At 39.5% G+C, this 22,515-nt stretch overlaps 1 long non-coding RNA gene across 2 annotated transcripts; it reads left to right on the top strand.

Annotated features, from left to right (window-relative positions):
* LOC110394743 lies at positions 158 to 22,300 on the top strand. Of its 2 annotated transcripts, XR_002435841.1 has the most exons (5): positions 158 to 263; positions 16,429 to 16,521; positions 16,709 to 16,918; positions 17,760 to 17,985; positions 20,118 to 22,300. It is a non-coding gene; the product is annotated as an uncharacterized LOC110394743 (long non-coding RNA). The 2 variants fall into 2 exon arrangements; XR_002435840.1 differs by lacking the exon at positions 20,118 to 22,300 and having other exon boundaries at positions 17,760 to 20,044.

The following is a 22,515-nucleotide window of genomic DNA, read 5'->3' as shown; positions in this document are numbered from 1 at the left end:
TCTGCTGCTGCAGAACGGCGGCGGCAACGGGGCGGCCCCCGAGCGGCCGTCGCTGCCCAAGGCCGGCGGCCCCGGCGGGGGGAAGGCGGCGCGGCAGCAGCAGACACAGCACCCGCCGCCGGCCCTGCAGAGACCCTGGGAGAAGCTGCGCCTGGAGGAGCGGGAGGCGGAGAAGGAGGCGAGGAAAGTCAGCAAGAGCATCGACCGGGCGCTCAAGGAGCAGAAGCGGGAGTACAAGCAGACGCACCGCCTGCTGCTGCTGGGTACGTGCGGGAAGGGCAGGCGGGCGAGCGGGCAGGTGTCCGGCGGGGCTGCCGCCGCCCCCCTTTGTCTCCCCGCGCCCCTCCGGCCGCCCCCGGCCCTGCCCCGGGCGGTCTCCACCCCCTGTCACCCTCCTCCTCCTCCTCCTCCCCCGCCGGGCTACGGTCCTGCCGGGGCGGGCGGCTCCTCCCCGGCAGTTGGGCGGGAGGGAGCGGGCGAGAAAAGGGGGGAAAATGGCCATGGTGGGACTTGCGCCTGAGGGTGGGCCTCCCCGGCTGCGTGCGGGGAAGGGGGGTGGCGGGTGCAGCCTCCTCGTGCCAAGGAGCGGTGTGAGGGCTCCGGGCGACGTGGGCAGGTCTGTTCCTCACACAGCCTTCGCCGCAGGATGCCGGCCCTCAATCTCTGTCGTCGGCTTTGCTCCCCGCTTTTCGTCTCCGAGGTGCTACGTGCGGTCTGCTGCTGCGCTGCTCTTTCTAAGCATTAGTTAATGGCCTTCTCCAGAGGGTTTGTACCAGCTGATACATTTACAGTACGAAAACCACAGGGGTATCTCGTACAAGCATCTCATTTCCTGCAGGAAACAGAACAGTCATACTGCAGGGCTTTTTGTGGGCTGAGCGGAGGGCTCGTTTGGCCTCTTAACCGTGGCTGTAAATCACTAATTTCTGGTAGCGTGGAAATACTGATATTCTCTTGTGTTGGCCTGTCTTCACGATGTTCTGCGGTGTGGAGTTTTGGGGGTTATCGGCGTGTATTCCAGATACTAGGCCTCGTGCATCTTCATAAAGCTGTTTCTGTGCTGTTGGATTTCTTCTTACCCATTGGTGGGTGAGGGGAGGAGAAGATAGAAAATATGGCAGCGCACAAAAGGTGCGAGCAATGTCTGCTGCCAGGACTGTAGTGTTCCAGTTCTAAAAACAAATCCTTGGCTCTATTATTATCCCTAAAATGCCAGCCTGGAGGATACCAGCGCAGCTTGTAAAAGGAAAGGAAGAAGACGTAATTCCTGCTCTGTGGAATTAATAATTTTCTTGGTAAAGCCCTCTTCCTGATGTTTGAACGGGTCTGGTATTTATTTTCAAATACCATATTCCATTTTAAAAAGTGTATCTTTAGATATTTCCCTTCCCATGATCTTGAGAATTGTGTTGTTGCCAGTATGGCTACAAGAAGGCAGATGCTGGTGGCCATCCTCCAGAGAGCAGTGGAACAAAGGGATCCTACCACATAGAGAGATGCTGCTGTAGTCCACAGCATGGGTGGTTGTCATAGTGAACCAGAGCAGCCAACACCTGTTCAGAAACAATGCAGTTTAACAAATACACCATCTCCAACCAGGCAACCTGAAAAACTCGATGCTAATCGGACTTTCTGCATTGAATTCTGTATTAGACTGTGTCGTAACCATAGGATGCTCTTCAATCTCCATGTTACAGAGAGGAAATGCTGAATTATTGTTTCATCCTTGGCAGATCAGGGCCTGACATAAATGTCTGGTTTGGATGTCGGGAGAGCTGCAGGTGCTTTGTGTAGCTATTTGCACAGAAGTGGAAACTGCTCTAAATAAGAGGAAAATGGTAAAAGAGGATGGCAAAAGGCTTATTTATCAGAGAAGTAGAGAAGTAAAATTGCATTACAGAAGGTAATTGTTTTCAGTCTTGCACAGGGAGAAGCCTTAGGATGTACACAAAAGTCCTTTAGAGAACATAGTATTATCAGCTTGATGTTTCTACCATTTCTGGTGGTAGATGACTTGATCCCTGTCCTCAGGATCTTCCAGGAGGCGTGAACATACCTCTGCTACAGGGAAGAGGAATATCTCTGTGATATAACATGAAGAAAATGTCTAGTAGAGGGGAATGGTGAGTGCAGTGACAGCAGAGCACCAGTGCAGGATAAACAAAGTTGAGCAGCAGGGTTGGTGTGGGTTTTGTTTGTTTATTTTTTTAGGTATAAGCTTGTAAATAACAGTTTCTTTTTGGTTTGTCTTGTTTGTCTTACATGTGAACTGGGGCGAATTTAGAGGATTCTGTAGAAATTCTAGAGAAAAAGGTGTATATTTTAAGGAACAGCTCCTAAATTTCAAAAAGGTATGCAAAGGAAATGCACTGATAATCTCAAGAGTCTTTAAATAGACAGTGCATTAGAAGGGAAGCCTCTTCTACGAGTGTCTGAGAATGACCTTTCACTAGAAGCACGCCAATTCTCCATTTGTTATGTCAAATAAAAACAATCTGCTTTGCTGTATCCCTTATCAAAAGGTTATGAGTCTACGAAGGCTTTTTCTAGCATACATTGGTAAATGGTTCTCCAAGAACGCCCCGCTCGACACGGCATCACCCACACCCGATGTCTGATGCTGCTTCACGTGATGTTCTGAGCTCCCCTCTGCCACATTCGGATGTGTTTTGTCATAAGCAGGGATTGTGAGAAGGGGCGTGCGGCCAGGCTGGCATCCTCGAGAGAGCTGCCTGTGTGCAGAAATGGTTATGTCTGTGTCAGGTGGCTGTGCTGCTGCGCTGGAATAACAGCAGACGAGGCTTTTTGAGGGGGGTATTTTTTTCATTTGTTTGTTTTTCCTTTTCTGCAACAAAATGAACTGACATAAAATGGAAACTCGCTTTCCACTGCAATTGCCTGTTTCTGGTTTAGTATCTACTTTAAAAAGAGAAGACTAGAAACCTTGACTTGATTATTATGCATTGTATTATTTGCCTTTTATTTTCATTGCCTTTTATTTTTATAAGTGAAAATGCTCATCTGCACAGAATTCCAGCTTTCCCTAACCAGGAGATGAGGATTTTTCTCAGGCATGCATGCATATTGCACATCTTTCCAGAGCATGGTCAGAGCATCCCAGCTTTTTTCTTTTTTCTTTTTTTTTTGCCTTGGTTTCTGTTTGATCTTCTTTTTCCAGAGAACTACAAATACTCTCTTCTACAAGGTTGTTTTTGCTAGTGATTTCCCATATAAACATTACAAATCACTTTATGGAACCAATTTAAGTTCTTGTTTCCAATCTCATATTTTAAACTATTTTGGGATAAAGTGGTATTTGAAAGGGGATTGGCTTTAAATGTAGTGCTAGCCCTGGTGGTATAATTAAGGCTTATGTAATGTTCAAGTAGGCCACAGATGGAAATCACTTTTTCCTGGATGGTTATCCAGCAACTCCCTTCAGCAACTTCTAGCTCTTGTTGTTTCCCTTTCCCCAGAGTCTCGGTTTCTGCCCTGACTTGGGTGATTTTCTCAGAACTCGTTCTTTCGTACTTCCTAGCTAAACTGAAACTGAAAGTGGTGGAAGTAAAAGCTTTTCTGTTCATCAGAAACTGAAAATAATGACAGAGGTTGAAGAAAATGAGCATCTCCATTTTTCATTCATTTTCAAAAGTACTGTAGCCTTTCGCATGGTATTTAAGTATTAAGACTTGATAGTGAAATTCAGGTGTTTCATTACACATATGTGCAAAAGTGTATAACCCATACAAAAAAGCATATCCCCCTTTACCTCATGGAAATCAAGCAGAGGTGCCATGTCAAGCTTGAGGGGCTCTTAAGCAGCAGATTCCTGGAAGCTCAGCTGTGTATACATAACACATATACAGCCCAGCATTACTCTTCTTCCTGACCAGACACCTTCTATTCACCACTGTCAGAATTAAACTGTGTTTTGGGAAGGATTTTTGCTCTGACAGTGGCTTTTAGACTTAAATCGCTGTTTGTTATTTAAGTCTAATGTGTGAGCAAACTCTCAAGCGCGTAATCCCAAAAACAGCTACTGAAATTAAACTCAGTAATTGTTTTCTTTAAATTAAAAAATAACTTTAATTCAAACTTTTAACCCCAACTCATGTTTATTGATAAGTAGCAGAACTTAGTTGAGCTTGATGTGCCAAGATGCTTCCCCTGTGCTTGGGGGTGTTTCTCTATTACCATGGGAGATGATACGTGTTCCAGTCTGTAGCTGCACTGTGCACCACCACGGTTTTGCATCCCATGTATGTCTGTCTTGTCCTTGCAAAAAAAGCTCGTTGCTTTGTGTGGTTAGACTTTGAATCCCTACAGCCTGAGATAATGGATATGTAATTGGCAGGAGCAGATATTTTCAGGACTTTAAGACAATGGGCTGCAAGTAGTGACCAATGTAATAAAGCAAATGGATTTTATAATCCCTAATCCTTTGCATCATTTGCATGCAAAACCCCTTTCTTGTTTAGTTCCACATTTTGTGATTCCAGCTGCTGCATGAGGACGGCTCTGCTGCTGATACTGTCCAAGACCAGCTTACGGTGATAGTCAAGTGCTGGGCACTGGTGCTCTGGGTGTTCCACAAGCGTTTGTTGTGACATTGTGTCTTTCCGAAGCAAATTGGGATAATATCTTTTGTCCTTTTAAGCTCCCACTGCAGTTTGTAGCTATTAGGACTAGAGGGAATGGCCTCAAGTTGCACCAGGGGAGATTCAGTTGGACGATAGGAAATACTGCTTCTCCAAAAGAGTGGTCAAGCGCTGGAATGGGCTCCCTGTGGACATGGTGGAGTCACTGACCCTGTAGGTGTTTAAGGAATGTTTAGATGTTGTGTTGAGGGACCTGGTTTAGTGAGAACTGTTGGTGTTAGGTGGATGGTTGAACTGGATGGTCTTGTAGGTCTTTTCCAACCTTGGTGATTCTATGATTCTCTGCTATGAGTTGATAGGAGAGGTATTCCTCTCCTATCAAGAAGGAAGGTTGAGGGAGCTGGACTTGTCTTTTTGGAGAAGAGAAGGCTCTGGGGAGACTTTATTGTGGCCTTCAAGTACTTGAGGAGAGCTAATAAACAGGAAGGAGACTGACTTTTTACATGGTCTGGTAGTGGTAGGACAAGAGGGAATGGCTTTGAACTAAAACAGGAGAAATTTAGGTTAGATGTTTAGAAATTCTTTACTCAGAGAGTAGTGAGGCACTAGCACAGGCTGCCCAGCGAAGCTGTAGATTCCCCATCTTTGGCCAGGTTGGATGGGGCTCTGGGCAGCCTGATCTAGTGGGTAGTAGTGCTGCCCACACTGGGGGGGCTTGGAAGTAGATGATCTTTAAGGTCTCTTCCAACCTAAGCCATTCTATGAAATTTTGACCAGTGCGTGAACTTGTTTTTCTTTTCTCCCATGCCTTTTTTCCCCCCCCCCCCCCGCTCACAGTTTAGAGTAAATACAGTTTGAAACTTTATTCCTGTATTCATTCCTTTCCATGGTCCAATCTCACATCCTATACTTCTTATTTCCAAGTTAACTATGTAAATAATAGTTATATTGTTGAATTATTATTTGCATTTTAGCATTTGCTTTCTTAGTGTCGTGGCTTCTTTCAACTTTATTTTTGCACCAGTCCTTATTTAAACTTTCAGAGTTGAACCAATTTCATTTATGTATTTATTTATTTGTTTGTTTATTTTCAATCCAACAGTCTTCCAGAGCTGTTCAGGAAAACTAGCCCTCCCTCTGCTTACCACATCTAATGTATTGGGTAGATGAGATGTGTTTTGCTTTCACTAAATGTTCTGGGAATGGTTCTTCTCCATAAAGTGTTGCCTGCTGGCAGAGGAGCTTAATGGTGCATGGAAGGTTTTGAGGTTTCAGAGCAGTCATTTGCCCCCAGCAGAAGGGACAGAAACTAGTGAGTGACCATTTTGCATTGGGAAACTCTTAGCTTGTACCTCTTAGTGTTTCCCTGAATTCTGTGTACTTTGAATGTGCATTTTTTTTACTGTCTAGCAGTACTCTTTTCTTAAAGTAGACACTCAATGTGCTGATCAAAATGGAACCCAGAACAGATATTATTCAGCCAGTTGAGTGGGACTGTGGTCTAAAGGAAATCTAAAGCTGCCTCTCCTCTGAAGATGCAGATCTATTTTTAGAGATGGAAAGTGGATGTCCATAGTTATTTACAATGTTTTTATTAAAAATGAATTTTCACAAATAGTTGAAATCATTTTGCTATTGTTAAGATTTATGGCCTTGGGTGGCTCTTCAACTCTGTGTAATATTGGCTTTGCTGTAATAATCAACATGTCTTCAATTTTATGGGCAGCAGCTTTGTCTTAGTGTTCTGTTACTTATAACTGTCTGACACAACTGGTTTTAAATACTTTGTATGTTTTCTTTTGTTGATTTATGGTATTACTAGTCATAAATCTGGGAGTTTGGTTTTTAATACCCAGGCGTGCAAGGTCTGGAAAAAATGCAGCCTTGTACCTGACCTGCGCACATCACATTTGGGCCTCTTTCAAAAGCCGATGAGCATGTTAAGGATACTGCCCAGCAGTATTCACTGTTATCCCTTTTGCACCGTATGGCTATACATCAGCCTTCTGTCTGACATGGTTTGTCGGCGCACAAATATGGAATAAAAGTTTAAGGACTTAAGTCCTCGCTGGGTAAGCTGTATTGAGAAGGAAGGGCATGCTGTTTGGGACTGGAATAAATAAAAACTGTTAGGAAAAGATTTATTTTTTGTATCCACGTGCAAAGCATCCAAAAATCCAAGTAAAACCCTGTCACTTGATGTTTATAACATAAGGCATAACATCGATCATCTGTAGTGGAAGATCTTAACTGATAGATATCTTTGAAGCCAAACTTTAATTACTTCCTTATGATCTGGTATTCTCCATTTGTTTGTTTCTGAAGTTTAAATTTAAAGAATTATAGATTCCACTTATGCTTAAAGTAATGTTGAATTTCAAGAATAGTAAATTATTCTTTCCGAAATACCATTAGTGTAGTAAGTCAAATCCAAGTCATATTTTAAATTCTGTGCTGTTATCTTGAACTTTATTTTAGCCAAGAATTTACATCATGTGGGAGCAAGGTGCATTTTCAAATTTATAAAACTGTTTAAAAGTAGAGAGCAGGTGCTGGGGTGTTTGTGTTTGTTGTTTTTGTTTGCTTAGTTGTTGGTTTTGTTTTTTTAACATTTAAAATAACTAGAAATGAAAAGTCTTTTGCATTCTCTAAATAGGCAGTTACATCTTGACGGTTTCTTCAAGGAGACTACATTCCTGTAAAGGGCAACAGGGAAGCTTTTCTCAGCCATCAATTCCAGCTAGTTGTCTAGTTGGTCTTCAGAAACTGCAGCAAAGGGAAACCTTCCCTCTGTGATTTGGCTTAGTATGTACAATGGAGTTATGAAGCAAGATGGAAAATATCTGTAATAACAATCTGACAATAAATTGAGTCCCCATTCTCTGCTGATATCGCTTTTCCAGCCCCTCTTCCTTAATTATTTGAGAAATGCATACTTTTTGATACATGTAATACAACCTGTATTTAATTTCTGTCATGTGAATTAAAATGGGTAGAAACAGTTTTCTTTTTCCATTATGAAGAACAAAGAGTAGGTTATACTGCCAGAAGAGTGGGTGATCATGGGTCTGTATTCCTCTGTGCAAGTATAATTTGTATTAAGTAACTTAATCTTTTATTGAAAACTGTGATGAATGTTGCTGGAGGCATTACCAACTCTGTTATGCTACAGTTTTCTTAATTATAGAGAATTAGTCATTCTGGATCTTAAAGCAAATGCAGAATGCACTGCATGCTGTTCCACAGTGCCTTCCTAATAGAGATCACTTTTATTTTCTTGAATGCCTCACGTGGAGGACTAAAACTCAAGCAGAAACAAGTTGCTTTTTTTCCTTGAGTGATAGCACCTATTCTTATTTCGCGTGCTTGAATTTCTTTCACATTGATTTAGGAATAATTCCCTATTCCAGACAATAGTTCTTCAAGTGCGAATACAAACACACTGTACCTGTGTGTGTGCGCACACGCACAGTTACTTTTTCTTGTAAAGCATGGTAGATCACCATCAGGAGTCTAGGTGAGTAAAGCAGGCTTCAAGAGTGTGTGGTCGGATTTTATCCTGAAATATGTCATAGATTTAAAGAACAAAGCAAGTCCAACGAACCCTGTAACAAGATTGGCTGTGTTTTTTTGTTGTTTTGGTTTCTTTTTTGCCTCACTGGACATTTGAATTACAAAATAGGCTTACAGTGCTGTCTTCTTCCTGTTCTGAGTTTCTTGTACTAGTCTAACTCACTTCAGAAGAGACACAAACAAGATACTGACAAATTCCAATGCTTGCCAGTCTTTGCTAGGACAAACTTCTTTATGTTATACAAACACTAAATTTCTAGGTTTAGTGCGGGATAACTTTTGTAAAAAATGTCTATTGAAATAATTGCTTCATAATCTGCACAGATGTGGTTAAGATTGTTTTATAAACATCTATTTTTACCTTTCTAAATGGCAAGACTGTAGAAGGCATACACTTGTGTCTTGTAGCATGGCTGTTTTCCCCTGATCATTTAATTGCTTAATATTAAAATCTGAATAAAGAAGAAAACCCTTGATGTGTACAAAACTGGCTTTTCTGCTTCAGCTGTGCTTAGGGACTTGGTAGTGTAGTACAAGTGTACTACTGTTCTGTGTGATGCTCTGGAACTGTCATCTATGAACAGCAGGAAAATGGCGTGAAGGATCAGCTATCTAAGGTGACTTTCAGATCCTTTTGCTGGATCTACTGACTTGTGAATTGCCTACTGCAGAAGATCTGCTGTTCAAACTGTTTTGCTTTTATTCCATTACGATATTTCAGTGAAGGAAAGTAGATGAGAATTACAGGACAATAACTTTTGCTTGGACAGAACAGTTGATCTTCCTTAGATTTAACATTTCAAGTGAAAATAGGGAATCACAAATAATTGTATAGAGAATTCACTTTACATTTTTATTTTTCTAGAAAGCAGCCTTCTTTCATGTAAATTCTGATCATTTTGGTTTGTTTAGTAGAATAGAATTTAAAGTGCATATAGACATAGGTGGTTATGTATGAAGTGCTGGGAGGGGAACACAGGAGCTTTTGGCACTTGGAAGAAAAACTGGATAAAAATCTTCATTTAAATATTTGTCAGGAACTATTCTTTTTAGTAAATACACTTCTTATGTGTAAGAATATTCTGAACAGCCTTATGCCTGCTGTGATTCTTCAGTGCTCTAAGGGTTCCGGTGTCTCTTAATTGAAGACTTCTCAGAAGCAGTAGAGGTGGGCTTGATTTTGTGCTTTCTGATTTATTGCTGATTGGGAGCTGTAGCAATCCTTCTGAAGTACCTTTAAGCTTCAGGGTGCACCCAGCGTGAGACTGTTGGTACAAATTCCGTTGTTGTTTCCTTGGTTTTTCTTAATCTACTTAACGTGACATCTGGATTCATGAGTTTGTCCAGTAGTGCCTTTCCAACTTGATTACCATTGGAACAGTACAAGCAGTATGTTCTTGTAAGGGAAAACCATGGCAATATTTATGGAGGTAACATACTCTCTTCCACCTTCAAACTTGAGACGAGGATGTTGACTTGGCAGAGAGGGGAAAAAGGATGGAGAACACTTAAAATGGCTTGCTGTGTGCAGAACTCGTTTCTGTCAATAGATGCTGGCTCCAGATGTCAACCATGTCTTTGAAGGAAAGAAAACTGTTTCATGAAAATCTGAAAGAAGAAAAGTTTATTGATACTTGAAATAGCTCTTAATTTAAGGTAGAAGGGTACTCGTTTGAGGAGTAATTTTCTCCAAAAAACATTTGGTGATAGTCTCTATCTTTTTAAAAAGGATTTAACAGGTCCATCTGCCACAGACTGAAAAATACTTTTCAGCATCCCAGTTGAAAGTTAAAGGGTATTAAAGGGTCAAACAGCCTCTCAGGTGACTGTAATACTGAAGGGCTTGGCTGGGGAACTCAGGGAGGAACTACCTTTCATGCTGCTTCATGTTATGTATGGTACCACTCCTAGCGCTCTTGATCCAGCAGTTTCACAAAATGGAAGTAAGGACTCTGATGCTCTGAGTGATGATAAGCACGCTCAGTCCGCTTATGCTTAGCGTAAGAATTTTAGAAGCATAGAAAGGTTTGGGTTGGAAAGGACCTTAAAGATCATCTAGTTCCAACTCCTCTGCCATGGAAAGGGTTACCAAGAATAAGTGTCAGCATCTGGTTCTCCTGAAGGGAAAGCATTTGCCTTAACAGCACAACTCCTCATCTTATTGTGCCTTGCTCGTGTGAGCAATGGCACTGCCTGCAAAGGTTCTCCAGCACTGCAAAGGTCTTACTATGTGCAGTTGGAGTGCAGGGCAAAACAAGTATGCAGTCTTCTCAGCTGTAAACAGCATAGCATAACTACATTCTACTACACTGTCTGCCAATGAGATTTAACCTAACCTTTTCCTGATGATGTTTCTCTGTCCAAGATGAAGATGGCTGAAAGAATATGAGAGTCAAAGTTTTCTTCTGTGTTCTGTTCTGTTTGTTTTTCCTTCTTTGACTTCTTAAGGTAAATCTGAAGCTTGTCTGTAATACCTTGCTTTGTGTTTTTTCACAGGTCAAATTATTTTACTTAAAAGTAAGAATTTCTGTCATTGTTTCTTCTGATATCCCTAGTGAAGGAGTAATTAGAAAGTTACTTGAACTGACTGTTTACATGATGAATTAATCTGTCTTAATCTCTCATGAGAAAAATTGATTTGAAGATATTACTGAATTTGCAGTAAATGTACGGCATTTTCTGAATTCAGTTGTTTATCTTCTAGCTGAGTGCTAAAGCTAGATTGATAAAGACTTTAGAGTTGGTAGCTGCATTGTCAACATGAGTTAAGCAACCAGACAATTGGAGTAGATTTAGGGAATTTATGAATAAGTAGACTTGAAAGTCCAGAAGTGACCAGTAAGGTTTTCCCATTGGACTACCTATGTAATCAATAAACTGTTTACTTCGTGGTAGTCTCCATGTCTCTAAATGAATAAATTGCATTAATTGCAATGAGAAAATTATTGGTTTACTAATGTTCATATTAAGTGTTTAAGCAGTGGTATTGTTTGGGACATTTTTCCAGTTCTGAGTAGACTACACACTATCCTAGAGACTAGCTTCTACCTGGCTGGATTTCATAGTACACTTCTTTTCTCTTGTTTGTTTGTAATTGTACTTGCATAATTTTTCCATTCCTTGAAAGAAAGCAGATGGAAAAAATACTACTTAAAAGCTAATTGTGCACTTAACCTATTGCTCTTGTCTGAACCCTCTCTGTTTTCAATATCTATGAAGTGGACTGTGTCCACTTCTAATGGTGGATTCTATTTATTTTATAAAGGGAGCATTGTTTTTATTTTCTGATAGTACACAATCATTATACATCCAAGTCTTTCTGAAACTGGCCTATAAGAATCTGCCCCTGCTACTTCTGCGGATTCAACTTTGTAATGGCTCATTAAAGGCTATTATTTGACAGTACCAAGCCTTAGAGTTACTGTTGCCAACAGCATGTCTCCTCCACGTATTATTCTTTTCATGAGCTGATGTTATTCATAGTGGTATATTTAATCACTGACTATAATTTTACTAATGCCATAAGGAGTTTTCTACCAATACTGCAACTAGTTCTATTCACAGTTCTTGAAATATGGCTCATAGCTGGTTCCTGATCTATTTGAAACATGCTGTATTGGTGTTTTGCAGAATAAAGTCAGACATATGTGCTGCTTATTTGTAATAGCAGATGCATTGAGGTAAGTGTTTAACTTGAGCAGGTTTGTTATCAGTATCCCTCAAATACTTATTTTTAATGAAGCAAATAACTTGTTTTTTACCGATTCATTGACTTTAAGTGGTAGATACCAGTCCTGTGCTTGCTGGAATGTGATTTTTCTCAAACTATGTGTAATTCAAATAATTCTGTCATACCTGGAAAACTTTCATTTCTGATGCCCTGAGGTTATTTCATGGAGTACCAGTAGGCATGGTTGACATTCTTTTCATTATCATTTGTGGAGGCTTGCAAGGCATGCTTGGATTCTTTCTGTAGGGAATTCTTGTGTAAACGACAACAGCAATTGAGAAACAGACAAAACCCACCTGTTCAGATCACCTTGTGAAGCAAGAGGACAAGAATCTGTTCAAAGAATTGGTTGTGTTGACACACGCAGCGTTATTTGCTGTTAGTACTTTAAGGTGAAGAACATAACCTGGTATTTCTGGGTTAATGTTTCCATTAAACAGTGAAGCTGGTTATCCAAGACTTGTTCTAGCAGTGATCTGGTAGCTGGAAGAGCATGATGCTATTATGATTTCCAGCAAAGCAAGCTAATTTTATTAACTTGAGGGGATATTTTGGAAACAGCTGTGTTTTGTTTGGTCTGTTCCATCTCTGAGTATGGCCTTGTTTTTGAGCGTCCCAATCTATTTCCCTCTCCTTTTCTTAAAGGAAGAAACAAGCTTCTTATTTAAACTGATACTTTCAACAAGCTGGAAATACTATTTCAAGATGAAACGCTAAACCAATTGATTATGTACTACTATTACAGACCAGGAGAGGGGGAAAATCTCTTAATTATTTTTGTTTCCTTCTTGTGTTTGCATTTGTTACTTGCTGCAGACCAAAAGTGGCTTCTATGTCATGCAAGATCTTGCAGGCAGTTCCTGGGACCTTTTCTGAACTCTTGTCTTTCAAATTAACTGCATCTTGTTACTTTGGGCCTTCTTTGTTTATGGCTGGGGAATTGCTGTTCATTCAGGTTTTTAAATCATCTTCGCCATAAAAGAGACCCATCCAAAATGTAAAGTTCTTAAATCCAAGCACTTGTAGACTAACAGCTTTATTTTAGGGTTACTTTTTTGGTGGCTTTGTTGGTTATTTTTGGTAACAGGAAGGATAGGAAAGAGAATTAGTATCTGCTAAATGCAGAATTTGTTTTATGTGTTATGAGTTAGAATTCCTACTTATGGTAGTCCCTACTAATATATAGGTAGAAAAGATCTCTCATTTCTTGATAGGTATTCTAGTGAAGAGTTAAGTATGTCTGAACACATTGAGATATTCTTTAACTCATCCAGAATGCCCTGTAACAATTAATTCATAAATACTTGACTACGTCCATCATGCTGTTGTTCTAGATGGTCCCCCTCCCCCCCAGGTGTATATGTTTTTCAGAGCACTAGGTGGCTTGAAAAGCCTTTTTGACCCTGTCCATAGCTGGCACTTTATTTAACATTTCAAAGGATAGCTCCTCCTCTGTGGGTGTTCTGGTAAATAAAGGGCCAGGCCTTCTAGCGTTTTAATTAACTCTCCACACAGGGAGCCTTCCTGTGGAGGCAACTTGTATTTTCCCTCAAAAGGGCTTCCAAAATAGATTACGAACAGAAACATTGGAGGAGAAAAAATAGCTTGAAATACAGGAGCAGTTCTGTTACCGATTCTGATGTCATAATTTATGTAAATATCTGAAGTTTTAAGTCAGTGTGATTTCCATGTATGTAAAAGCATACTTACATTGAAAACAGTAAGTCTTGCTGTGTTCCAAGAATCCCAGATGTGAATTTAACTCTCCAGTCTCATCAGTCTGGAATTTACTGCTTAAGTTAGAAGAAGGAGCTGAGACCCAGAAGCATGGCAGAAAATGCTTTTTTTAGATGTCCTTGTCTTTGAATGTCTCATTTTCTTTTCAGTTTTATGGCACATGTCATCAAAAGTGCTTCAGAAGTACTGAGCAGTTTTATCTTCCACCAGCTTCAACTGGAGTCAAATGGTCAACACTGAAGAAGACTTGCACACGCAAGTGTTAAGTTTCATACTGAGAATATATCAATTCCTCCAAGAAACATTTTCTTTCTTAAATGTTATTTTTGTCACTTTGTACTGGGTTCGGTCATGGGAAACCCATTTAAGTTATGGTGATAATTCATTAACTTAAAATAAGAATTTCTTTTTTTTCCTGAGCATTCATTCTGAAACAAAAGATGTGGTTTATTTTATTAAGCTTAATGCGGTATCCAAGCCCTGACTCAATAGCTGCAGGCTGACAAATTTCCTTACATTTAAGAATGGCAGAATTCTTAAAATATTGACAGAAATACTTTATTACTTTTTTTTCCTCTTGTGACTATAAACAGCTGTTGGTATTCGTAATGAAAAACTTCTAGCTGAAAGGCAAAAACCTTATAAACTCAAACAGTGTAATGGAGTCATATAGTGGAAATTATTAGGAGGACTCAGGTACAAAAGTCAGTATGGTTTGTCTGACTATAATTAATTTGTCAAATATGCATACAAAGATTAGATATTTCCAGCATGAAGGGTATCTGTTCAAACTCGTTTCAAACCCTTGGTATATATGCTTTATATTAGCATGTGCTAATTATTAGTGTTATGTTGCCTTTAATTACCTGACTGTGCTTCCTTTCTGCATTCCTCATAGGTCCATGCCTACCTTATGGTATACACAGTGTGGAATAAATAACTGCAACTGAATAAGTTGTGTTGACTGCATGTCAGCTTCATTTTTTTTTTATGTGGAATAATTCTTGCATTATATACAGAAGCTGTTAGTGTCTCCTGAGTTTTTCTAAGGAGTTAAATGTAGATGTGTTCTCCTGCTTTGCAGATTTAAAAAAAAACATCTGGGTAGAAGTGGAAAAAGATCGAACTCAAGTATAATCCAAATTTCAGTTAGTAGTTTAGACATCTATCGCCTGTTTTATTTGCAAAATGATTTCAGAGAGCTGGTACAAAACTCTAATTCAGACACCGAAAGGTATTACTCTGTTTAATTAAACTTTTCTAGAATTTCAGAGAACTGCTTCTGAAGTTAAACATTCTGAAGGGAGGAACCGTAATGGTAGTGTTGGAGCACTACGTGGAACAACTCTGGTGGGTGGCCAGGCGTTAGATATAGGAGAACTCAACCAGGAAGAAATGGTACCATTTTTATGTCCCAGTGCTAGCCTTATGAGCTTGGCTCCAGGCAAAGGGTTCTGAGGCTAGGCAGACAGACATTTGTATTCCTGGGAGGGAAAACTTTGTCCCTGCCCCTCACTGCTAAAGCATGATGAGACTGTCTGCAAGAAAAAATATGAGGCAGCTTGTTCTTGAAGTCTGTAAGCTGATTTACCTCAAGATGAAGCAGACTACTAGTTAATGAATTGGATGTTATGGGGATTTTCTTTGTATGGTCAAAATCCTTCAGAATACTTACTGCTTTGGTATGCCACTTCTGGTAATAAAACTGTTTGGGTGGTGGTACAATTTTTGGTAAGGAGCTTCTGGAGAACTATTAGGACTGCCATTTTCCCCTCAGCAAATATTCACAACAATAATATATATATACTTCATTAATGCTTCTGGGAACAATAGAAGTTATCAAATGTCATCAAGGACACGATAACAATGGAGAGTGAAAGTCTTGCATTCCTTAATTGGAACAATCCAGGATCCAAATCCTACTCAAAACATTATGCAATTTTGTCTTAATACTCTAGATCCATGTATGTTTTGTTGCTTCGGGCTTGCCTTGTATCTGTACAGTGCCTCAACTAATAAATCCCGTGGGATCTTATCTAAGCTGAGGTCAGTGTTAGATAAACTATGTCAGTAGCTCAGTAATGACTGAACTTAGAACTGATTTCTGACTGTTACAACTTCTGGCTAATGCTGGGTGCTTTAAAAATGCTAACAGCAGCCTGAAGAAAGAACTGGAGGACTACCAACACCTCAAATTTAATGATTTGCCCAGAAATACAGAAGAAATTTGACGGAATCTAATGTCTGTTTGGATCTATAGTCAAAAGAAGCTATGACTTGACTGCAGGCATCAGTGGTGTCAGACTACATCTTTGGTAGCATGTTATTCTCTGTCCCGAGTTTCCTCCTAGCCCAGATGTGAATAACTGTGCCAGTGGATCTTAAGGCACTTGGAAGTGACCTGCTCTGCAGTAATCAAATGGGCAGAGAAGCAAACCTCTGTGGCAAAGAAGACAGTGGTTCCTCTTCCTTAAAGGAAACACTAACAGCCTGTTTGCAGTGCCAAGAGTCTTTCATTACACCCGTTTCAACCAGTTTCAGCAGTTCATAGGCCCCATTGTCATTTGGTGTATCACCTTGATTTGCTCTCTACTTGCCATTTGTTTGCTTTGCACTGAACAAAGCAGGATTCTATACCTAAACTAACATGGCTTGTACCACATCATAATTATAGCTGCTCATGCTATTTTTGCAGTTTTGCAAATTGGAAATAAACTGAAAAAGAAAATTTTATTTCTGTGTAGATTGTATTTTAAAACCACCTTGGATTTTTTTTTTTTTCCTCCTTAGGCATAGCAGTTAACTTCAAGATCAGATCATGAAAGGTCATCTTGTGCTGAAACCTTTGTACAGGACAAGCACTGATCTGGCATTTTTGTAATGGTAACCATTCTTTTATTTGCTATTGAGGTAAATCCTCAGCTTCCTGATGCTTTCTTAATTAAGAGTTGCAGCTTTCACTTCTTAATGAATACCGTTTATCAGTTTCTACATCTTTCAAGCTACTGCATATGAATTATCACTATCCCAAAGTGAGCTTTTTTTTCCGTTTGTCCTGTTTATTTTTCAGGCTGATGTATTTTTCAGTCACCTGACAGACATGAGTTAAAACTCTTCTGCCAGACAATCTTCCAACTAACACTAGGGAATAGTTCCTTTTGGAAGGCCAAGTGGCCTCAAAGAGCACTTCGGAGCGGGACACAGTGAATTGGCACAAGTGCATCACACCCTGTTACAGTCAATGCAGCAGCTAAGAACACTGTAGTTTCCCATCAGAAAGGTAAGGTATTCATAGGTTCAGAATTGTGAATGCATAAGTCCAGAGATGTGAATGTACATTTGATGCTTGGGTAGCAGGTAGTCAAACAATTCAATTATTTTCTTGCTGCCTCATTTTCTTGAACTTGTCTATTTTTTAGCAACTCTTCTATGGACAGCGTTGTATGAGTGAAGGTAGGTATTGACTTTTTATCAAGGGCTGTTTAACTAATTCATGTGCCCTTTAGGTTTCTTATGGCTGCTTCTCCTGAAGCCATATGGGAAAGAAGAAAGGAAGATTGATGGCTGTCCTTTTTTGAGTAAATTCTTTCCACCTTCTGGTGGAAGTAGGTCAAATTCAAATGATAGTATCCGAAGTTATTTGTGTTCATAACTGTTGCATCCTGTATAGCAGTAAATCTGATCAACATGGATGTGTTCATCTTCACCCTTGAGCCTTTCCTCATGTTCTGAGTTGCAGTATATCTTGGTCCGCTTTTTCTGTTGTAGAAAATGAGTTGATAAAGGGAACAGACTGTTTAAGTGGGTAGAACCAAAACCTCCCTCCTGATATCTTGAAAACTACCCTACTCTGCCATAAGCCCTGAAATTGGCTGAAAGAATTATTAACTCTTAAAGAGATGGAGATTTCCAATATGTTAAACTTCATTTTGTGATACAACTCATTGCCAAGTCAGTATGCTAAAATCACATTTATCCTTTTCAAGACACAAAGCTCTGTATTCGTGCTGTGTCCCTTTTGTTGCCCTGGCAGAAAAGGAGGAAGGACTGTGTTGAGATGGTTTCTGGTTTGACTGCTATGTGCTGTCAGTGGATTTTCATCAATTGTTCTTCAATTCTAGCTGTGAAGAATCCTGTCAGTGTTCAGTATTCACGCCTCTTTTGGGTGCGGATTTCCCTGAAGCAGTTTTGTTATGCAGAGGTTATAGTTTTGGGAAGAACTGAATATCATGCCAGCACCTTTAGCTGTTCAAGAGGCACACAAAGCATTCTGGCCTACCACAGGAGACCTGTACAAAGTTACGATGGACATCTAAGCTATGATGTGCTACAGCCATAAGTGAGGAGGTATAAACCCATCTCTCCTTTACCATGAAGTGGTCATTTTGTGTGGTTGATTCCTGGACAGCTCAGCAGTTTGTATTCCAGGGCTTTGAGACTTCTGGAAGAGCCAAGCAGAGCTTTGCATCTCTGAATGGCTGATCTTCTAAGTTGAAATCTTCTGGACAAAAAATCTGACCATCCCAATAATTTGTAACATTAAATTACCTATGCATTATTCTTCTGATTTTAAAAAAGTTGGGAGTTGTTCTTCTGTTACATGTCAAGAGAACTCGTTACTTAAGGCTTTTTTTGTTTGTTTGTAAATTTATGAATAACAAGATCTTCAAAATCAAAACTATGCATCTTATGACTTAAGTGGACCACTAAAATGGGTATGTTGAGGGAGCCTTCTTTTTCAATAAAACTTGAGTGCATAAATAATGCCTCCATATACAGAAATACAACAGGAGGAGTGAGTGCTGTATAGAATCACGGGTGTGGATACTCAGCTTAGGACATCTCAGCTGGTTTGGAGAGTTTCCTTAGACAGCTTGTCACTGACTTCTCCCTGCTTTCATCTTTTCAAGGCTATCAGAGAGGACTATGAGCTATAGTCTCAAAAAGGCTAACAAACCCAGAGGTGGGACTCAGCTTTGCAGTTGAGTGTTGCTTTTTGTCATACTTTCTCCTGGGAGAATATATGTGGTGCGTTATATCTTTGATCCTCGTGGTGGCAGCAAATACAAAGAGGAAAGAAACTAACAGTGCGGATGAACTGTATGTTAATTGTGGTTAAAAAGAACACAGTCATATTTGTATTTTTAGCTTTTGTTTCCAGTGGAGCAGCTTGAAAACAGAAGGTCAACTTGAACTGCAAAATATCCTCATCCAAGACTTCTGTTCAGTTTGCATGAACTGCCAAGAGCTATTTAATTGGGATAGAGCTTTTCTCTTTCCTTCCCCATCCCTACATCAGCAGATTTCTCAACTGTTGAGAAAACTACGCATCAGGGTTAGAGTCTCAGGTTATTCTTTTTCACAGCATCCAAAAGCTGTTTTATGTCCAGAATTGTTTGTTAACCACAGCACAAATGTCAGAACTCTGTTATTCTAGGCACTGCGCTAACATAGTTATTCCCAAACCCAAGAATTTGCATGCGAAATCAGGGTTTCTGTGGTGGATGCCAGCAAGAAGCAGTGAGACAACATCAACCAGCGTGATCAGTAATGGCATAACGGTTGTCAAGTTTTAGTGTTCGGCTTGGAATCTAACAAAGCCTGTCTGTACAAGGCAGGAAAATGTTGAATGTTAGTATCCAGTAACTGTAAAGAGAAATCACTAATAGGTTGAAAACTTGGCTGCAGATTTAATATTATGCTAATTAAAGAAGGGAGATAGAACTGCTTTAAGTTTCCAAAACAGCTTTTTCCAAAGTAGTATCTCTTGTTTTGATCATATGTAGGAGAATTCCTCACCAAAGTCTAGTTTGCTCATATGTGAATGACCAGTTAGGGTAGCAGTTGTTGTTTTCTAAACCGGCATGAGAATGGGTTCACTTCACGTCGTCTCTCTGACCACAGGGTAGCACATCAGTTTCTTGCTACCTTTATTCTTCTCCCCTACCCTAAGCGGGCAGTTGCTTCTTCTGACTGTGTTCTGTGTTTTGGTGACATACTGTGAAGATCTCGTAAGGTATCAAACTATTAAAACTTAAGCCAGTACTGTTTAAGTTCATTAACTATCAAGTGGAAGAAAATAAATAGCGAACTAAACAGGAGTTTATGTGAAAAGAAGGTAAATATCATCTGTGCATAATAATAACAGGACCTCTTCAGGTATCTGCACTTAAATTACTTAAAAGAAGTTGGGATGTTCTTCACTCACATAGGGATAAAAATACACTTTGTCTCTGGTCTGCATTAGAAAACTCAAGAGATGGAAAATGAGCAAGAGATATTTATATGAGGCTATTTCCTTTATCTCAGAAGTGGGCTAAAAGGCCAACTTAATGCCTTTACCTTCCTGAGCTGCTTAGGATAAAATGCATTTTAGAAAGTAATAAAAATTGAAGGGATAAACTATTGTGCCTGTAGACATCTGCTCATTTTCCTTTGAATCTTTTTTTTCAGTTGTTTGAAGTGTTTTTTTTTTCCAGATAAATTTGAGAACTCAAGATAGAAAACTGCAGAGCTTGGGCGAGGACCAGATAAATTGTTCGTGTATGAGAACTGCGAGGAAGACTTTTCACTTACACTATAAAGAGCATTAATATACTACTAGGAAAAAAACTAAAAATGTTCTCCTTATTCATATTGGCATGCATCAAGCCAACTGAACTAAAGCAAGAAACATTCTTTCTAATAATATGAAATAAATTGTACATGAGCTCAGATTGATGTGTCCTGAGGGGGACAGGCTGGTTTGTGCAGCTTTTCATTGCCATCATACAAGTTTAAGATCTAAACCAGTAATTCTCCAAAAAACACAGTGGTAGGTCTTAAAACTTCAAAGTTATTCAACCATTGGCAGATCTCATTTCCTTTTTCATAATACATACTTTGCCTTCTTGCCACTATCTCATCCAGAGAAATTTGGAAGCTTGATAAGCCTTGTTTTATGTTGTTATATGTGGTAGACTTAGGAACTTTCATTGCCCAAATCACTACTTGTATTTTAAGTGTTAATGATGGGGTTGCACTTTCATGTAAATATAAAAAAAAAAGTACAGTCTGGTGACCTTCACTGCTGAAAAAGCACTATTTGATGCAGTGTGGTTATGGAACCAGGTACACATAAAAGTCTTCTCTCTTTCTTCGTGTCTGAGATGGATATTTTTTTCCTTTGTTCATTTTGTTAATTACACAGAGTAAAGTGATCTTGTGGGAAAAGAACTTGCATTACACCAACCACTATAGTTGGGAGAAACTGGGCATGCTGTTGTGCACATGACGTTTTGCGTCTTTTATGGTCAGAGCATCACTTTCATCCTGCAATCCAATGTATTGCAAGAGCCGAGCTGCCTTCTAAGGAATCCAAGAATGTGGCTATTTTATTCTACAACATCATAAAGGGGGAATTTTTTTTACCATTAGGGATTCTTTTTACCTTTGTTCACGGTTTCTGTTTTGCTCTTTCTTGTTCAATGAGAGTTTGAAAAGTTAGGGTTGTAATACCTGCAGGGCAGTCTAAATTCTGTCCCCTTCAAGAACTGATCTGGTAACAGGAAGGGTCCTGTCCCACAGCTGTCTGATGTGGGTCCCAAACTGAAAATGAGCAAGAATCAGGAACTGAGAAACACAGTTAGTTCTTGATATTCGGGAAAACTGGCTGCTCAGCACCTTGGCACATGCACTGTGATGTGTCGCTTGTGAAGAAGCGGTTACTACTTTATAGCTGGAGGGAAGAAATGGTGTCACGTGGACTCACTGTTAAAAAGACCAGCATTCTTCTCATCTATCAAATAATGCTTTTTAGATCATGATTGGAGTTACATGCAAATTTAAATAGGTGCAGAAAATAAGGTGTAATTGTTACAGTCACTTTATGAGTACTTTGTCTATATAGTCTCTGGAAAGTAGATGGTTTCTGCAGAGAATTAATGGGTGGTAGCACTTCAGTCTTTCCATGAAATGACATTCTGCTGTTGACTAGCTTACAGCAAAATATAACTTCATTGTGCTTTAATACTTTTTTTTAAAAGCTGTTAAACATATGTAGCTGCTAATCATTGGACAACGCTAATTCACAATATTTCTAGCTTGGAACATATAAGAAATAATTCCTTAGTTCAGAAGGTGTATAATCCTCAAAGAGTAATTGCTTAAGAAACAGGCTGGTTGCTTCATCTGTTACATATTTTGCATTTAAAACATGGTGGTTTTCAAACCACGATGTTTCAGTGGTATTGGCAACAGTCAAAGACTTAATATTGCTTGTGGGTGGAGTCAAGATTTCTGTACAAAATGTTGGCAACTGAGACTGGCAAGATTTCCTTTGCAGACTTAGTAAGTGAATCCATATTAAATGACATGATATTGTGTCTTCTATCTAACTCACACTGTACGTTACCAAATAGTTAAGTGCAAAGCCAGTGATTCCACGCTTTGTTATTACACAGTAAAACTAATACGGACACCTTTCTGTCTTCTACTGAATTGATAAATTCTGTTTGTATGTGCATAAAAAGTATGTATGTATGAGTTTGTTGGACGTAGTAAATGAACTTTTGTTTAAAAATTCAACCAAATCCTTAAAAAACCGTCTGTCTGCATCATTTATAAAAGGAAAAAAAAAATACAGAGTAATATTAAGAAATCTGTTTTAGGTTATCTGTGTCACAGTCACTGAGCTCATGTCCTTTCCCCTTCCTTTTTGTTAATCATTCCCTCATGAGTTCCAGTAATCCATTCGGTTCCAAGAGGGATTGGTCATTTCTCCCATTCTGACAGGGCTCTGGGTTTAAATACTGGATATATAAACTGTGATGCTTTTAGCATGTCTGTCTTGCATCCAGATTTTGAGACTTTGTTCCGTATAGAAGAAAGAGAATTAGT

This window comes from Numida meleagris, chromosome 2 (assembly GCF_002078875.1).
Source record: "Numida meleagris isolate 19003 breed g44 Domestic line chromosome 2, NumMel1.0, whole genome shotgun sequence".
Lineage (NCBI taxonomy): Eukaryota > Metazoa > Chordata > Aves > Galliformes > Numididae > Numida > Numida meleagris.
The sequence above is the reverse complement of the archived record's forward strand: the minus strand, read 5'-3'. Positions and strand labels throughout refer to the sequence as shown.